The following is a 12,072-nucleotide window of genomic DNA, read 5'->3' on the forward strand; positions in this document are numbered from 1 at the left end:
CAGTATAGTTGATCAGCAACTGCCTGAGTGGATGGTGTCTGGGCCATCCCTAAGGAGATGCTACTGCTGTTGTTTAGTCACTAAGTCATGTCTGAGTCTTTGTGACCCCATGGACTGTAGCCTGCCAGGCTCCTCCATCCATGGGATTTCCCAGGTAAGAATGCTGGAGTGGGTTGCCATTTTCTTCTCCAGGAAGGAGCTGCTAAACTGGACTAAGTCATTGGGGAGTGTGTGCCCCTCCCCAGTACACATATTATTACCAAGGTAATTGAGAATTACAAGGAACTTTAGGTACACCTAATGATTCGCAACATGCAACCTGAAGACAGAGGTAAGAGGAGGTTGGGACAATGGCATTATTTTGCTGAATTGGTGTTCATAGCAGGATATGACACTAGAACCCTGATGCTCTTCCTAGTGTGGTTTTTGAGCTTCCAGTATCAGAGTCACATGAAAGTGTTTGCTTAAATGCAGGTTCCCAGGCTCTACTAAAAATTTTGAGATCAGAAACTTTGGGTGGGGCCTGGAAATTTGCTTTTTAACCACCTTCCTTGCATACTTCTAAAGCTCAGTAATGTTTAAGAAGCCCTACTTAATCACTTTCTTTGTTTTCTGGGGAAGCTGTTGACTTGATGTTTGCCAATGAGCCTCAGATTCAGATCCAGTTGATCTCTAATTATCTATTTATCCTAGTCAGATAGGACAGGACTCCCATAGAGATGCATCTTTCACCATCAAAGGAAGTGTCTGGATCCCCAGCGCTTCAAACTTTCTTCTGCAACCCAGAGACAAAAATGTCAGAACATAGGCCCATGTGGGACCAGATCAGGATTCCTAGGAAGCCACAGCTGGAATTGTGTATGATGGGAAGAGGGTATGGACTGACCGGTGGCTTCAGCAAAGCTGCACCCTTTAGAACAGAATTAGGACATGGAGAAAAGAGAAGTGAACCACCGCAAGGAGACAAGCCGGTAGCTGGTAGCAACCACATAGTTATAAATATAATGCAGCTGAATCCTCTTTAAAACATGATTTCATTGCAGGCACATAGGCATGTATGTACATGAATTCTGTGGAATGTAGGTCTTTTTAAAGCACACAGATAATATCACATTTCTACTTCTGTCCGATCTGGTCTTCCATGAGAAATCTATGAGGTGTGACCTTCAAACAGATACTGTGTTTCTTGAGTTTTGTTTCTCTTCCCTTGTGCTGTCTTTTCAGTTTATCTTTCCCACCCCTCATCTCTTCAAAACCATCTTCAATGAATTATAATTTTTTTAAAGTCTGAATTAATGTGAGAAACTAAAATAAATAAATAAATATGAACAAACAAATACTGAAGACTCTAAGCACCCTGTACTAGAAACTGAAAACATTTTCAATCTGAAAGCCCTTTCATATTGAAGAATAAATTGTTTCATTAAGAAAATGCTTTAAAGAAAGGAAATGCAAATATAAAGTGCATGGTGCCAAAGAATTCTAAAAAGCTGTACTGCCAAGAACAGTAGAAGATTGGGAGAACATACTGAAAATTTCATGAACTTGAAGGAGATTTAACCCAAGACCTGCTGTCTCAGGCTTCAAATCAAACTGCAGTGGTGTTGGGGGCAGGGGGTGGTACACAATTAGATGATGTCAGCTTGCCTCATCCTGAGGCCAGACCCCACCATCAGAGTTAGCGCTCTATATTTTCCCCATAGAGGCCCATCCAAGGAGAGTGTGCAAGAAAAAAGAACAGAACATCACATATATTTAGAGCGCAGTCCCAAATATGGAAAATGCATTCAAAGGAGTCAATGGAAACAACAGAAGAGTAATGATGGCTATATCAGGGAGCGCAGTCATTCCTTTTATATCTTCTTCTTTAGATTTTCTATACGTGCTAATAGTTCTACCGTGTAGCAACTGTTGCTTAGACAATAGGTACAGCTGTGCCACAATTTACTCAGTCTCTGGGAATCCCTGGAGGAAGGAGAGAGTCAGCAAGAAGAGATGACAGGGGTTTTGTCAGGCCTATATCTTTAGCCAGATACAAAGCCCCCAGATGTACACCTGCTCTCATTCTGTCTCAATCATGAGCTGTTAATGAAGTTAATTATGAGTGGTTGGGGCCCTGGGAGCCCTTACTGACTGACAGTTCAACCTATAATTTTTCTGAGTAACAGAGCCAAATATGAAGTAAGTCTGCTTCTCTTTTATGAGCCCTATCTTTGGTCTTTGCTTTTGTTTCTGTTTTTGTTTCAGTGTTAGCATCCTTTGGAAATCAGAACAGCATTGATAGATCCCCAAATTAGCAGCAGAGCAGAGTCCAGTAATCAAGCAGCATCCTTTAGCCCAAAGGGCGAATGATGAAGGGAGCCTGTCTTTCTGTATTTTATCAATTCTTTGCATTCTAGGTTTTGGTGATTAAGTTAAAAGATTTCTTCTCAGCCCTAAGCATTCCCCTAGAGGTCTTCTCCCCGGCACAGGTCTACGATGGACCCTAAGGGCAGGAAGTGAATAAGTATGTCATCCAATGACCTCACCCCCAGAAAACAGGCAGGTAAGGCAGTTGGGAAAATGGAGCCAGAACACTGAACATCATGAAAGGAAGCTGCTCAAGCAGCAGAAGGGTCATTTGTGGGCTCTTGAAAACTAGTGTTAAAAAACAGCAGCCTTGACTTTTACGTTGGAGTTGTAGCATGAGCCTATCTCATAGACTGTTAATTCTGTGCTCCTATCCCAATCCTGAGTGAGTTCCCTGTACGCAAAGATGATCAAGATGTTTTTTGTCTGATTTCAACCTGTTCCAAGGCCTACTTCCCTTTTCCTCATCGTCTCTTCTCTCTTTCTTAAATTCATTCATTTATTTATTCCATACACATTCATTGAGCACCTACTATATTTTAGACAGTATTCTGCCCAGAAATGCAAGATGAGTAGGTATTCAAAGATAGATGAGTCACAGCCTCTTCTGTCAAAGAGCTTACAGTTGAACTGTAGCTGTATGTGGGTGTGGCTGGGTGGGTGTGGCTGGGGGGGTGAGAGTCAGACACATGGCCTTTGAATGTGATAGTGTGGCAGGACCTATGTAGGGACATTTGTAGGTATGGTGGGGGCACAGAGGGAGAGGGGTCAGTTACCTGTGGGAGTGCCAGTCAGAGATGTCATCATGAAAAGGTGACCCCTGAGCTAAGTCCTGAACATGATCTGGGCAGAGTTTCTAAAAGCAGAAGTGGAGCAAGAGGTAGGGCAGATGCACAAGCAATGAGCTGAGGTGAGAGTGGGGCCTGCTGCCAGGAGTGTGAGTCAGCAGTGAGGCTGGAAAGGCAGGCTGAGGTCAGAACAAGGGGAGCCAGGCTACCGGGCCTGGGCTTAACTCTGCAGGCAGTGGACCACCCATAAGGGTATCTAAGCAGAAAAACAAGATCAGATGTTTATTTCACCCAAGTTATTGTGGCCACAGGATGTAGGATGTATTGGTGGAAAGAGAGACAGCAGGCAGAGGCCTCTTCAGTGGAGAGCTCATCATAAGAACCCAAGAAGGAACAAGCACCAGAACTCAGCTATAGGGTGGCTGGAGTGGGAAGCAAACTGTACGTGAGAGACGCTACAGGGAGACATAGGAGGTGGAATCACATAACCTGACAAGAGGCTGTATATGTATAGACTGAGCAAGCTGAGAAATCAACCAGACTTAAGGCTGAGTTACTCAGGAATGTGGTGTGAATTCAGGCAACATCTAGAGATGATGGGGAACTTGGAAATTCCCCTGTTTTGCTTTGGCAAAGCCTTGTATAATAAACATCCTTGAGCATCTATAATGAATAGCTTGGAATACTCGTGTTAAAGAAGCAGGGATCCCACAGAGGTCAGAGCCATTCATGGGTGTGGCCTGGGGAAGTCCCAATTTCCCATTCTACAAAAATGCAGATCATAGAATCTATTTCATAGGGATGTTATGGAGAGAAGAGATCAGATAACCCTTGTGCAGTGTTTAGCAGGGAGTCTGACACAATAGCTTTCAATGAATGTTAGCTATTATTACTATTATTAGCACAGGTTGGAGGATGCACTCTATACTGTCAGGGCCTTAATTTAAACTAGCATCAGGAAAAAAATAGCATAAGATAAACTTTCTCTTAAAATGCTGTGTTTTTTAGGATGGTTTCATACTCACTTGGCTGAAAATCATACCTCATACTTAATATTTTTAAAAAGTAGAACCCATGCATGTTTCTAATGGCTTATCTCCCATTTAGATTGAAATCCAAAATTCTTGGACTGTGTAAGCCCTGTATGATTTGGCCCGAGCTCCCTCTGCAATATCCTCTCTGAGCCCCTCCCCCGCCTTGCTCACTTCACTCCAACTGCAGACTTATTTAGCTGTTCCTCAGACATCCCTGACATGTGCCCACCTTGGAGTCTTTGAACTTGCTATTCCCTTGATTGGGAGTAATCTTTGCCTGATATCTTCATGGTTTGCTTCCTCACTTCTAGAGTTTACTTAAATGTCATTTCCTCAAATAGGGCCCTTTCTGACCACGGCTAAAGTTGTACCCTCCATCAATCCCTATTCCCTTATCCTGCATTGTCTTTCTTCATTGGACTTATTGTCCAATAAGGTGTTCAGACAACATATTATATACGTAGTTATTTCTTTATTTTCTGCCTTCCTCATTATGTTACAAGCTTTGTTCTGTTCTACTTATTGTTGTGCCTGAAGTAGAGCCTGGCGCTGCATAGACTCTGAACAAATATTTATTAAATGAATGAAGCACTTCCTCTTGGAAACTCTTAGTTTCCCTAGTTTTCTCCCTATGTCCTCAGACATTCCTTCTTCCTTACTTTCACTAGGTTTTCTTTTCCTAATGAAAGTTGCTCAGTCATGTCCGACTCTTTGCGACCCCATGAACTACTCAGTCCATGGAATTTCCCAGGCCAGAATACTGCAGTGGGTAGTCTTTCTCTTCTCCAGGGGATCTTCCCAACCCAGAGATCAAACCCAAGTCTCCCACATTGCAGGCAGGTTCTTTACCAGCTGAGTCACCAGGTAAGCCCAAGAATACTGGAATGGGTAGCTTATCCCTTCTCCAGCAGATCTTCCTGAACCAGGAATTGAACCAGAGCTCCTCTTTTGCAGGGAATTCTTTACCAGCTAAGCTACCAGGGAAGCCCCATTCTTTTTCTAGTTCAGTCACTCAGTCATGTCTAGTTCTTTGCGACCCCATGGACTGCAGCACATCAGGCCTCCCTGTCCATCCCAACTCCTGGAGTTTACTCAAACTCATGTCCATTGAGTTGGTGATGCCATCCAACCATCTCATCCTCTGCCATCCCCTTCTCCTCCTGCCCTCAATCCTTCCCAGCATGAGGGTCTTTTTAAATGAGTCAGTTCTTCGCATCAGGTGGCCAAAGTATTGGAGTTTCAGCGTCAGCATCAGTCCTTCCAATGAATATTCAGGACTGATTTCCTTTAGTATGGACTGGTTGGATCTCCTTGCTGTCCAAGGGACTCTGAAGAGTCTTCTCCAACACCACAATTCAAAAGCATCAATTCTTCGGTGGTCAGCTTTCTCTATAGTCCAACTCTCACATCCATATATGACTACTGGAAAAACCATAGCTTTGATTAGATGGACCTTTATTGGCAAAGTAATGTCTCTGCTTTTTAATATGCTGTCTAGGTTGGTCATAACTTTTCTTCCAAGGAGCAAGCATCTTAATTTCATGGCTGCAGTCACCATCTGCAGTGATTTTGGAGCCTAAAAAAATAAAGTCAGCCACTGTTTCCACTGTTTCCCCATCTATTTGCCATGAAGTGATGGGACCAGATGCCATGAACTGACTTCTAAATGCTGGTGTTCCTCAGGACTCCATCGTGGGCCATTTTTTTCTCTCTTCACTCTCAGCCTAAGTGATCTCATCCATTTCCATGAGTCTATGTACCAGCTTTATGTGGCTTACTTCCAGATTCTATTGCTAGCCCAGAACTCCAGATAGATAGCTGATTGACTGCTTGACATCTCCACTTGAATGTATAATAGGCATTTCAAAATTAACATCCATAACTGAATTCTTGACTCCCCTGCCGTTGCCATGCACGCCCCAAACAAAAACCTGCCACCCTGTAGGATTTCTGAATAGGAAGATCCATGTGGCTGGTAAGAGGGGAACACTGTTCTGTTTACATAGGACCTTACTTAAGTAAAACCAGGAAAAAATCAGTTGTAACATAGAAGGAGAGGAGCAGATAATAGTAGTGTGAGGAGCAGACCCTCTGTGGTACTAGAAAGCCTAGTATTCCTCTTTCTCTCACTTCTATAACCAATCCGTTGGCTAGTTCTATTTTTCCACAAAGTGCAATTAAACCCATGGTCAGCTCTCCATGTCTGCTCCATGTCTCTGTTCTAGGTCATCATCATTTCACATGGACTCCTGAAGGAACCTTTTAACTCATCTCCTTGTGCCCATTCTTGATTTGAAACTGTTTTCTGACTAGCATCAAGAGTGACCTTCTTAAACTCTAAACCATGTGACACTTAAAAAATCTCTTAAATGACCACCAATGTCCTTAGGATAATACTTGAACCCCTGATACTGGCCAAATCCCAGTCCTTGCTGGTTACTCCATCCTCAGTAAGCATCGCACTCCACCTGACTGGATATACTTCAGCAACACCAACCAATCTTCTGCTTGTTCTGAGGATTCACCAAGCTCTTTATTGTCTGAGGCTTTTTCAGAGGCTGTTCCCTCTGTCTGGAATGCACTTCTTCAACTCTTAACATGACTAGCTCCATACCTTTGCATTGTTTCTCATTTTAAATGACATCTCAGAAAGATCTGCCTCTGATCACCTATCTAAACATTTAACAGTTAAATCCAAGTATTATTTTAAGTGTTTAAAATAAGATAAAGCAATCTGAGACAAGACGGAGTAACAGAAAATGAATTTATCAACTGGTCAAAATATATGAAACAATCTTTTCAGAAACTGGACATCAGGGAGCAGAGGCGAATAATCCCTGAAAGAACAGAAGCAAACAGGGTGAGCCTTGTGATTGCCCCAGGTTGCTGCTCAGACAGAGTATCCAGAATGCAGAATCAAGAGTAGTAACCTAGGCAGAGCCCTGTGGTCTCCTTGAAAGATGGAGTTTGTTGTCCAGGTAGGCCAAGGTGGCTAGAGTTCACAGGGCAGAGTATCAGACAGAGAGCAACACAAAGAAAAGCTCTGGAAATCTGCTGAGGATCTCCCTTGGAGCTGCAGCTGAATACTGATCAGTGCATGTGTGGGAGGAAACTATACAGTGCCAGGGAAAGAACAACCTGAAAGGACTGGAAGGAACAATCCTTGAAATTCATACAGGGCTAGAAATAGTCTGTGTTTCCATTAGCCAAAGTGGAAAAACCTGCAAATTCGTGGGTTATCAGCACAGTACTCAGAAGCATGTTATATCAGCAGAGGAGAAAATGAGTCCTAAAGGTTGCTCTAAATCTGAATAACTAAGCATAAAAGCAAACCGCAAAAGGAGGTAAAACAAGACCCAAATTGTTTCCAAAAACATAATACAAAGCACAAGAATATTTATTAGAAAAATGTGCAGCATCCAACAGGGTAAAATTTACAATGGTCATCCAACCAAATATTGCCCAGCTTACAAAGAAGCAGGACAAAATAAAACCCATAATAATAAGAAAAATCAACCAGTAGAAACAGACCCAGAAATGACACAGATGATGGAATGAGTGGACAAAGACAGTCAGTAACTATAACTACATTCCATGTTGAAGGTAGAAGACAGATAGACCATGTTAAGTAGAAATATGGAAGACATAAGAAAGATTTAAATAAAATTCTAGAGATGAAAACTAAATGATCTGATACCAAAAAAATATACTGGATGGGTTTAGTAGCAAATTAGATTTCACAAAATAAAAGGTTAGTAAACATGAAGAAACAGTAGAAACTGCAAAATGAAACAAAGATGAAACAAGAGAACAAAGACTGAAGGAAAAACAAATGAACAGAGTATCAGTGAATTGTGGGGCAACTTCAAGGGGCCCAAGGGGGTAGTAAGAGAGCTCTGGGGGTGGATATGTTTATTATCTTGATGGTGGCGATGGTTTCACAGCTGTACACATATGTTAAAACTCATCTAGTTGTACGCTTTAGATATATGTATTTAACTTACTATACTTCCATCATGTCTCAACATTGGAATAAAAAAAAAATCTGAAACTAAAATCCCAGATAATAACAAGTGGAATGGTGGAGCAGTGAGTTGGGATACTAAGTGAGGGGAAGCAATCGTTTTCTAAGCTTCTTGTCTATTTGAGAAGAATGGATGTGGATACCTACTAACTGTATAAGTTGTTATAAAAATATGTTTTAAAACGAAACAAGTATCTTAAAAATATAGATAGCTACTGAATGAAGCAAAATAGAAAGCATGACTTGAAACCAGTGTAAGAAAAAGCAGAGTAAAAAGTACTGATCAATCCATCTAAAGCAGAAAAAGGAAAAATAAGAAACCTAGAACGATGGTAAACAGAAATTGAAAATACTTGAATGAAGCTTTTTATTCAAGAATCTAATAAAGAACCACAAAATAGCCTGAAGGAAAGAGACAGAGGGACTCCATAAACTTAAAGCAGAAATAAAAAGGAACAGGAAAACTGTAAAGTTCATCAATAAAACCCAACCTGTTTTTTTTTTTTAAGATCAGTAAAATAAACATTTGCAAGAAAAAAAGACATGAGGTAGTAATAACATTAGGAATGAAAAGGGAAAGCAATATTAAAATATGTATGTTTTAAATTATAAACAAATATTGTAATTATTTTATGCCAATAAGTTTTGTTTTTTTAAATCAACTTTATTGAAGTATAATTTACACACAGTAAAATGCACACCTTTAAAATATATTATTTGAGAAATTTTGATAACTATATGCCACTTGTAACTACTACCACCATAATCAAGGTATGAAATATTTCTGTCAACCCAGGGGTTCTGTTGTCAGTTCTCAGTCAATCCCCTTCCTCTACCTCTTAGCCCTAGGTAACTGCTAATTTGAGCAACCCTGGTGGCTCAGTGGTAGAGAATCTGCCTGTCAATGCAGGAGACCCAGGTTCCATCCCAGGTCTGGGAAGATCCCCTGGAGAAGGAAATGGCAACCCACTCCAGTATTCTTGCCTGGGAAATCCCTGGGGCAGGCGTGGGGGATGGGGGTGGTGTGGGGGGCGGGTGGGCAGGGGCAGTGTCACAAAGAGTCAGACACCACTTAGCAACTAAACAACAACTGTCCATCTTATTTCTACACAATAGTTTGGCCTTTTCTCGAGTTTTGTATAAATGGAATCAAGATATCTATCTACCCTTTTATATATTCTTTTTTTCACTCAATGAAATTATCCTGCAATTCATCCATGTTAAATATCAACAGTTCATTGCATTTCTTTCCTGAATAGCAGCCTAGTAAGTGTATGTGTTAGTGACTCAGTTGTGTCCGATTCTTTGCGACCGCGTGGATTGTAGCCCACTAGGCTCCTCTGTCCATGGGATTCTCCAGGCAAGAATACTGGCAGGTAGCCTTTCTTTACTCCAAGGGCTCTTTCCAACCCTGGGATCAAACTCAGTTCTCTTGCACTGCAGGCGGACTCTTCACCATCTGAGCCACCAGGGTAGCTAATAAGGATATAGCACAATTTTAAAATCAATTCCTCTTTTAATGAAGATCTGGGTTGTCCAGTTTGAAGCTCTTACAAATAGAACTGCTATAAAATTCATTTCCAAGTGTTTTTATTTTTTTTCTCATTTCTCCTAAATGAATGGAAGTTCTAGGTCTGATGGTAAATGTCAGTTTATCTATATAAGAAACTGTCACTGTATGAAAATCCTAGTTGTGGCACATCCTTGCCTACCTTTTATAGCAATATAATTGAAAACCTAAATGAAACAATTTTCTAAAGAGGAATATTACCAAAATTAACTGAAGGAAAGTGAGAAAACCTAAAGAGTAATAACCATACAAAATACTGAAATGGTAATCAAAGGTCAACTCCATTCTCCATAGATATACTAGGATCAAAGCATTTTATTAGTGAAGTTCTATCCAATTGTCCAGAAATAGATAATGCCATTGTTCTTCAGAGGGAACAGAGAAAAAGATGGCAGTTCATTTTATGAGGCTATTACAATGCTTATGCCAACATTTTGTAAGGATAGCATGGAAAAAATACATCATTTAATATCACTTCAATCAAGGAGGCAAAAATCCCACATTGAGTATACTTTAAAAAATAAGCAATGCCAAGCATGATTGAGAAGAGGTTATAGTAGTAGTAATGGTAGGATACTTTAACAGAAAAATGTAGCAATATCATTTACTATACTAAACAAAGGATAAAACCATATGGTCATCTGAGAAGATGCACAAAAAGCATTTTAAAATATTTTAAAATATTGTTCTTGCTTTTAAAACATATATATATATATAACATGCATACACATACTTAAACCAAACAGAGATAGACAGTTCTCTGGGAAGCACATATATATCCAAGAAAATTGACTGACACTATTTGAATCAATCTGAGAATTCAGCAGTGTCTAAATACACAAGATTAACACTAAAATCAATATGTTTCTCTACACATCATCATTAACTAATTAGAAAATATAATGGAAAAAGAAACATATATAATACTTCTATGTACATTCTAGGAATAAAACTAACAAAGGCATAACACAAATCAGACCTTTATGAGGAAATCTATAAAACTTTATTCAAGGACAGTATTTAACATCTCAGCCTCTTACTGTAAGTGTTTCCTTTATAATACTTATGAACAACAATTTTAAAAAAAACATATTCTTAAATACTGTTTAAGAACCAGGGTGGAAACTAAAATCATTCTGGTTGGTTCTCTTGCTTTTGTCATCTTACCTGCCCCTCCCCCCATTGGATTGTAAACTTTTTGAGGAAAAAGATCTCGTTTGTGGTGTTCCTCCCTCTGTCCCCCTCCACCCAAGACCTTGCACAATCTTGGCACAGAGCTGGCCCCGTACAACCGTGGTGGTGGAGGTGGTTTAGTCGTAAGTCGTGTCTGACTCTTGGGACCCCGTGGATTGTAGCCTGCCAGGCTCCTCTGTCCATGGAATTTTCCACGCAACGATACTGAAGTGGATTGCCATTTCCTTCTCCAGGGGACCTTCCCGACCCAGGAATGGAACACTAGTCTAACCCAGGTCTCCTGCATTGCAGGCAGATTCTTTACCGACTGAGCTACGAGGGAAGCCCCCTTACAACCGTAAAGCACCTATTTCTGCTTTATTGACTATGCCACAGCTTCTGACTGTGTGGATCACCACAAACTGTGGAAAATTCTTCAAAAGATGGGAATACCAGACCACCTGACCTGCCTTTTGAGAAATCTGTATGCAGGTCAAGAAGCAACAGTTAGAACTGGACATGGAACAACAGACTGGTTCCAAATAGGAAGAGGAGTACGTCAAGGCTGTATATTGTCATCCTGCTTATTTCACTTACATGCAGAGTACATCATGAGAAACGCTGGGCTGGAGGAAGTACAAGCTGGAATCAAGATTGCTGGGAGAAACATCAATAACCTCAGATGTGCAGATGACACCACCTTTATGGCAGAAAGTGAAGAAGAACTAAAGAGCCTCTTGATGAAAGTGAAAGAGGAGAGTGAAAAAGTTGGCTTAAAGCTCAACATTCAGAAAAACTAAGATCATGGCATCTGGTCCCATCAATTCATGGCAAATAGATGAGAAAACAGTGGAAGCAGTGACAGACTTTATTTCTGGGGGCTCCAAAATCATTGCAGATGGTGGCAGCAGCCATGAAATTTAAAGACGCTTCCTCCTTGGAAGAGAAGTTATGACCAACCTAGATAGCATATTAAAAAGCCAAGACATTACTTTGCCAACAAAGGTCTGCCTAGTAAAGGCTCTGGTTTTTCCAGTAGTCATACAAGGATGTGAGAGTTGAACTATAGAGAAAGCTGAGCACGGAATGATTGATGCTTTTGAACTGTGGTGTTGGAGGAGACTCTTAAGAGTC

Source organism: Capra hircus, chromosome 3, assembly GCF_001704415.2.
Source record: "Capra hircus breed San Clemente chromosome 3, ASM170441v1, whole genome shotgun sequence".
NCBI classification, from domain to species: domain Eukaryota; kingdom Metazoa; phylum Chordata; class Mammalia; order Artiodactyla; family Bovidae; genus Capra; species Capra hircus.